Here is a 6,497-nt window from a genome sequence, read left to right as displayed (position 1 = left end):
TGTCCATTATAGGATTCTTGGTATATAATTTAACGTGTTGCTGTGTCCAGACAGGACGGATTCTTGGTATATAATTTAACGTGTTGCTGTGTCCAGACAGGAAGGATTCTTGCCATATAATTTAACGTGTTGCTGTGTCCATACAGGAAGGATTCTTGGTATATAATTTAACGTGTTGCTGTGTCCATAGAGGAATGATTCTTGGTATATAATTTAACGTGTTGCTGTGTCCAGACAGGAAGGATTCTTGGTATATAATTTAACGTGTTGCTGTGTCCATACAGGAGGGATTCTTGGTATATAATTTAACGTGTTGCTGTGTCCATACAGGAATGATTCTTGGTATATAATTTAACGTGTTGCTGTGTCCATAGAGGAATGATTCTTGGTATATAATTTAACGTGTTGCTGTGTCCATACAGGAATGATTCTTGGTATATAATTTAAACGTGTTGCTGTGTCCATAGAGGAATGTTTCTTGGTATATAATTTAACGTGTTGCGGGGTCCATACAGGAAGGATTCTTGGTATATAATTTAACGTGTTGCTGTGTCCATACAGGAGGGATTCTTGGTATATAATTTAACGTGTTGCTGTGTCCATACAGGAATGATTCTTGGTATATAATTTAACGTGTTGCTGTGTCCATACAGGAATGATTCTTGGTATATAATTTAACGTGTTGCTGTGTCCATAGAGGAATGATTCTTGGTATATAATTTAACGTGTTGCTGTGTCCATACAGGAAGGATTCTTGGCATATAATTTAACGTGTTGCTGTGTCCATACAGGAAGGATTCTTTGTATATAATTTAACGTGTTGCTGTGTCCAGACAGGAATGATTCTTGGTATATAATTTAACGTGTTGCTGTGTCCATACAGGAATGATTCTTGGTATATAATTTAACGTGTTGCTGTGTCCATACACGAGGGATTCTTGGTATATAATTTAACGTGTTGCTGTGTCCAGACAGGAAGGATTCTTGGTATATAATTTAACGTGTTGCTGTGTCCATACAGGAGGGAGACAGCTGGGTATCTAAAGAGGAAGGACACAACTGCGTCTGTGCCGAGAATGAAGCGTCGTGCTACCAGGTGACCTGTGGAGAGAACGGGTTGGAGTCGCCCATCGAGGACCAGGACGGGGTGTGGACCTGTCCGGAGCAGGACGAGGACGATGAGGAACCAGGTAATCAATGAATAATTATGAATCTGCAAACGATTCCAAAAAAAATGTGGATAAACATATGTCAGATGCCCATGAAAGACAAAACTGTAATCACTAACCATCATCTTTGTTGTGAAGCACGGATAACAGAGATACCAGACGAAAGAGGTTAGGATGATAGTCGTGTAAAGTTCATAGCGTTGTTTCAAATCTACCCATGCTTACAGGGGTGTTACGCATTGAGTTTTGTTACGTATGTAATGCAAACAAATTTTGTTTTCCAGCAAGATAAGTTGTGTAACAAAAGTGCTTTTCGCCAAAAAGTAGTTACTCAAGCAACTGGATATGGTTTTGGAAACGGTCAGACGTAAGTGCCGGAAAGCTTCATACGTAGCCCCCCTTTCCTGTTAAGGGTCGGATTGTATATTTTCTCATATATACCCTCTCTAACTCCCCGTTCGAACCAGCGGGGTTCGCGGTCTAGGATATCGGTGGATTGGAGGTTGAAGGAGTGTCCCTGGTTGTGCTTTAGGTGGTTGAAAATGTAGCCGTTGGCACTGGGTTTGTAATGTTCTTTGTACCTTGCCTTTACTGGCTGGCTGGTCTCATCGATGTACGTATTGCTGCAGTTGGGTTCTTCGCATTTGAGTCTGTAGATTACATTGGCTTTGGTACTTTTCTGGGGTCTGTCTTTGGGACGTACCAGTTTGTGCCGGAGGGTTGAGTGAGGTTTGAAGTTAGCGGCAATGTTGAAGTTTTGGAATATCCGTCTTAGTTTTTCCGAAACTCCCTGGACATATTGGATTGTAAAGTTGACCTTGTTTCTGTCGGTTAGAGGTTTGCACTTGAGCGTTTTCTTAGAGTGGTTTGAGGGTTTCAGTGCTTTGTTGAAGGTCCAGTATTTGTAGCCACACCTGTCTAAGGCACTTCGAAGGTGTTTGAGTTCGTCTGTTTTGGCTTTGTCAGAGGAAATAATGTTGTCAGCCCGGTGGTAAAGGGTTTTTATCACTGCCAGTTTGTGTTCCAATGGGTGATGAGAGTCAAAGGCCAGATATTGGTCAGTGTGCGTCGGTTTCCTGTACACCTCGAACTGAAGGCTGCCGTCCTTCTCTATGATAGTTTTTGTGTCTGGAAAGGGGAGCATGTTGTCATGACTTGGCTCTTGTGTGAACTTGTAGTTCATCAAGGTTAGTTTTTCTGTCATTGAGACCATCCAATTTGTAGTTAACCTGACTCACCCTTTTGTTTATTAGCTTCCTTTCCGAGTTGCGAATGATATTGTTGGCCTTGAATCCTTTGATGGAGGTTTTTAGACGTAAACTGACAGGAGTTACACGTACCTTGGGGCTGCGCGAGTTGTGACGAAGATGGTTCCTGTAGTCTGCAATTTTCCTGCTGGTCTTCTCCAGATCCCTCACTGATTTCAGGCAAAACTTACCGTACTGATCCAAGAGACGCCGATGTAGGTTAGACATCCAGGTAATAAGATACGCCAAAAAGTAGTTACTCAAGCAACTGGATATGGTTTTGGAAACAGTCAGACGTTTCGGATAGTACCCACTATCCTTCCGACGTAAAATTGTTTTTCATCAAAAAATCATTGAATCGATTCTTCTCGTCTTAGAAATGTCAGCCACCGACCGCGGACTTGAAGACTACGAAGTCGACAACGACATACCGCGGTAAGCTATCATCAAAATGGCTCATAGGCGTAGCCTTGTCAGTATTTCAGTATGCATGTCAGTATTTCTGTTTCTGGATACAGACCGTGTTTCCATTAACACACCGCTGTGCTGCTATCGATGATATTCTGTTGTTCTGCGTTTAGTCCTGTAGTCTTGTTTTTCAGTAGTTTCTGCCGTACGTTTTGTCCTGTACGCTTGTCGACAAATGTTCCTTCTTTCCTCCCCTCTTTCCTTCTTTCCTTCCTTCCTTCCTTCCTTCCTCCCAACTTCCCTTCCTTCCTTCCTTCCTTCCTTCCTTCCTTCCTTCCTTCCTTCCTTCCTTCCTTCCTTCCTTCCTTCCTTCCTTCCTTCCTTCCATCCTTCCTTCCTTCCTTCCTTCCTTCCTACCTACCTACCTTCCTGCAAGAGTGTTTCCCGGATAACCCACAGCCCTGTCCTTGTTCTCCAGGCTGTTTGAGGAAGCTCGCGGCCTCCTAGAGCTGCTGCACGAGAAGCAGGATGAGAACGACCTGCGCCGCCGTGAGTTCGGAGGGCACGACGTGGACTTGGACTCCGAGATGTCCGAGGAGTATGTTGAGGACATGGCTAAAACCACGGAGTAGTTCCCGAAGGTAAGCGCACTTCTTTTCTAGGCGAAATGATCCTGTGTAGAACAGCTGCCAACAGGTCGGATAACCCAGGCGCCAGATTGCCATGTTTAATCCTGGGCGGAGAGACGAATGTCGTGTTAATGGTATAACATGATTATCATGTCAGGGGTTTCGAACCCAAGACCCCTGGGTTTAATACATGAATAGATCGCAGCAGAATTTTACCGTCTTCAAACTTTGTCGAGTTGGTTCTTGTACCAGTCAACGGTATCTTGCTAAATTATGCAAATAATAATATAAAAATAATCTTGCCTCTTGCTAAATTATGTTGAAAGCAGTGAGAGCAAACCTTGAGACACATTCAATGTTGAAAACAATTAAAAAATGTACAAATGGGTCCTACTTATGAGGGATTTTGGAAAATGGTCAAAGGAAGAATATGTATCCGATAACATACATGCGCAAGATTTGGCACATCATTTTGAGGTTGTATGCAACGAGAGTAAAAAAGATAATACCGTTTGGGGAAAACCGAATTGAATAGACTTGCCTTTTCGAGAACATGGGATCTACCTCAGGCCATTGTATTAATAGTTAACATGCAGAGATAACAAAGGAGGAAATCGTACGTACCGTTATTGGGAACCTAAAAACAGGCAAAGCACCCGGCATCGACAACCTACTACATGTACCAGGTTCCTTCGTGAATGTTTTCCCTATTCTTAAAACTTTTAGCTGATGAAACAGTATTCCCCCAATAAATAACAGTTGCAATATGCGAATGAGCACTTTGTCCTTTCTCCTCATTTCGCTTGTTTGCTCTAATTTGCTATTTTGGTTTTTATTTCAGGTTTTGACGACTATTCGTTTGAGCTCTGGGGAAAGGACAAGGCTGCCAGCGCCACCCCCAAACCCGAGTAGTCGATTCTGGAGTGAGGCACGAAATATCAGCATGAGCGTTGGACTTTAGACCAAATCTCTCGCTCCCTTTCTCAATTTCTCTTTCTCAATACATCAGCATCTCTCCTCTTTTTCAATCTCTCCTCTTTCTCAATCTCTCCTCTTTCTCAACCTCTCCTCTTTCTCAATCTCTGCCTTTCTCAATCTCTGCCTTTCTCAATCTCTCATCTTTCTCAATCTCTCATCTTTCTCAATCCATCATCTTTCTCAATCCATCAATCTCTGCCTTTCTCAATCTCTCCTCTTTCTCAATCTCTCCTCGTTCTAAATCCATCAATTTTTCCTCTTTCTCAATCTCTCCCTTTCTCAATCTCTAGTAGTGGTAAGTAACTGTTACTGTTAGTAGTTCCTCTCTCTTTCTTCTCAATCTTTTGCCCTTTTTAATATTTCTCCATCCCTTTCTCAATCTTTCTTAACCCCCTTCTTCTTTCTCAATAACACTTCCTCCTTTTCCTAAATCTCCCACCCGTTCTCAATCACTCCAACACACACACACACACACACACACACACACACACACACACACACACACACACTCTCTCTCTCTCTCTCTCTCTCTCTCTCTCCTACCACCCCCACACTCTCACATACTCTTCTCACTTGGTCTTCATCCTTATCCCTGTGTCTTTCTTCATCATTCCTCCTTTTCAATCTTCTGAAGCTATTCTTCATTTCTTCGCATATATAACCATATTATAAGTTAGATAGGAAAGCTGACAACAGTTTAAAGCCTAGGGAAATTTGGAGAAGTCAATTATAAAACCTAGCAAAATTTTTTTCACATTAAGACTAAATTGACAAAAGTCCAGGAGCATGGAGCACAAAAATATCACTGGGCAAATTTCAGTTCTTCAAAGAACATACATTTGGGCAAATAGCACAAAAATATCACTGGGCAAATTTCAGTTTTTTCAAAGAACTTACATTGGGCAAATAGCACAAAAATATCACTGGGCAAACTTCAGTTTTTTCAAAGAACATACATTTGGGCAAATAGCACAAAAATATCACTGGGCAAACTTCAGTTTTTTCAAAGAACATACATTTGGGCAAATAGCACCAAAATATCACTGCGCAAATTTCAGTTTTTTCAAAGAACATACATTGGGCAAATAGCACAAAAATATCATTGGGCAAAATTCAGTTTATTCAAAGAACATACATTGGGCAAATTTCTGGGCAAATTTCATTTTTTTTAAAGAACACACATTGGGCAAATAGCACAAAAATATCATTAGGCAAAATTCAGTTTCTTCAAAGAACATACATTGGGCAAATTTCTGGGCAAATTTCATTTTTTTTAAAGAACACACATTGGGCAAATAGCACAAAAATATCATTAGGCAAAATTCAGTTTCTTCAAAGAACATACATTGGGCAAATTTCTTCTTTTTTTTTTCAAAGAACAAAACATATAAAAGACCATTTGTAAGTTAATGTGTCTGGACTATTATTTCAATGCTGGATGCAAACGTGTTAGTATAGACACAGTTGGTTAGAAGGCGGAAAACTGTTGTCAGCTGAACAAAAACCCCCAAAATGCCGGTGAAAGGAGCTTTACGGTACCATTGCTGCATCCACAGTGTGACAGTCAGGAGAGACAAACCTCAGGGTTCTGTGGAGAATGTTTTGCGAGGATTATGCAGTAATTGTGTTTGACATGGTGGCCACCATATCTGCAGTTTACAACCTTCAGAGTCAAAGGCATTTACTGATATGAGAAAGGAAAAAATGAGATGAGGCAGTGAGGCTGGCTGTGAAACATTGTGGGATAGTGGTGCATTACGAAATAATAGTGCATATTACTTGCAAGCCTATATAGTAATAATTGTGTTGACATTTAGCTTTGTCATCTTCTGAATTAACAAATTCTACTCTGTTCGAAGGCTCCAAATGTAGGTTTCTAGTGTATAATCTTATTTCTGTACTAGATATAACTTTTCATCTTCCAGTAGATTTTTATTAGACGTTGCTGATACTGAGGTTATATAAGGTCAGCGTTGTTAGTTTATAAGACACCAGGATGTTAGAAATATGAGGTGTATTAATAGCATTCCATTAGCTTTTCTGTAGAGTGATGATCAGTTATCTTA

The 6,497-nt window shown here is 40.9% G+C and overlaps 1 protein-coding gene and 1 long non-coding RNA gene across 3 annotated transcripts in view; both read left to right on the top strand.

Annotated features, from left to right (window-relative positions):
• LOC118416885 (creatine kinase, flagellar-like) overlaps window positions 1-6,497 on the top strand; it is a 778,750-nt gene that overhangs the window by 147,524 nt on the left and 624,729 nt on the right.
• Window positions 1,036-4,541, top strand: LOC118416904. Of its 2 annotated transcripts, XR_004831282.1 has the most exons (4): window positions 1,036-1,190; window positions 2,794-2,851; window positions 3,303-3,465; window positions 4,295-4,541. It is a non-coding gene; the product is annotated as an uncharacterized LOC118416904 (long non-coding RNA). The 2 variants fall into 2 exon arrangements; XR_004831281.1 differs by lacking the exon at window positions 1,036-1,190 and having other exon boundaries at window positions 2,011-2,851.

This window comes from Branchiostoma floridae, chromosome 5 (assembly GCF_000003815.2).
Source record: "Branchiostoma floridae strain S238N-H82 chromosome 5, Bfl_VNyyK, whole genome shotgun sequence".
Lineage (NCBI taxonomy): Eukaryota > Metazoa > Chordata > Leptocardii > Amphioxiformes > Branchiostomatidae > Branchiostoma > Branchiostoma floridae.
The sequence above is the reverse complement of the archived record's forward strand: the minus strand, read 5'-3'. Positions and strand labels throughout refer to the sequence as shown.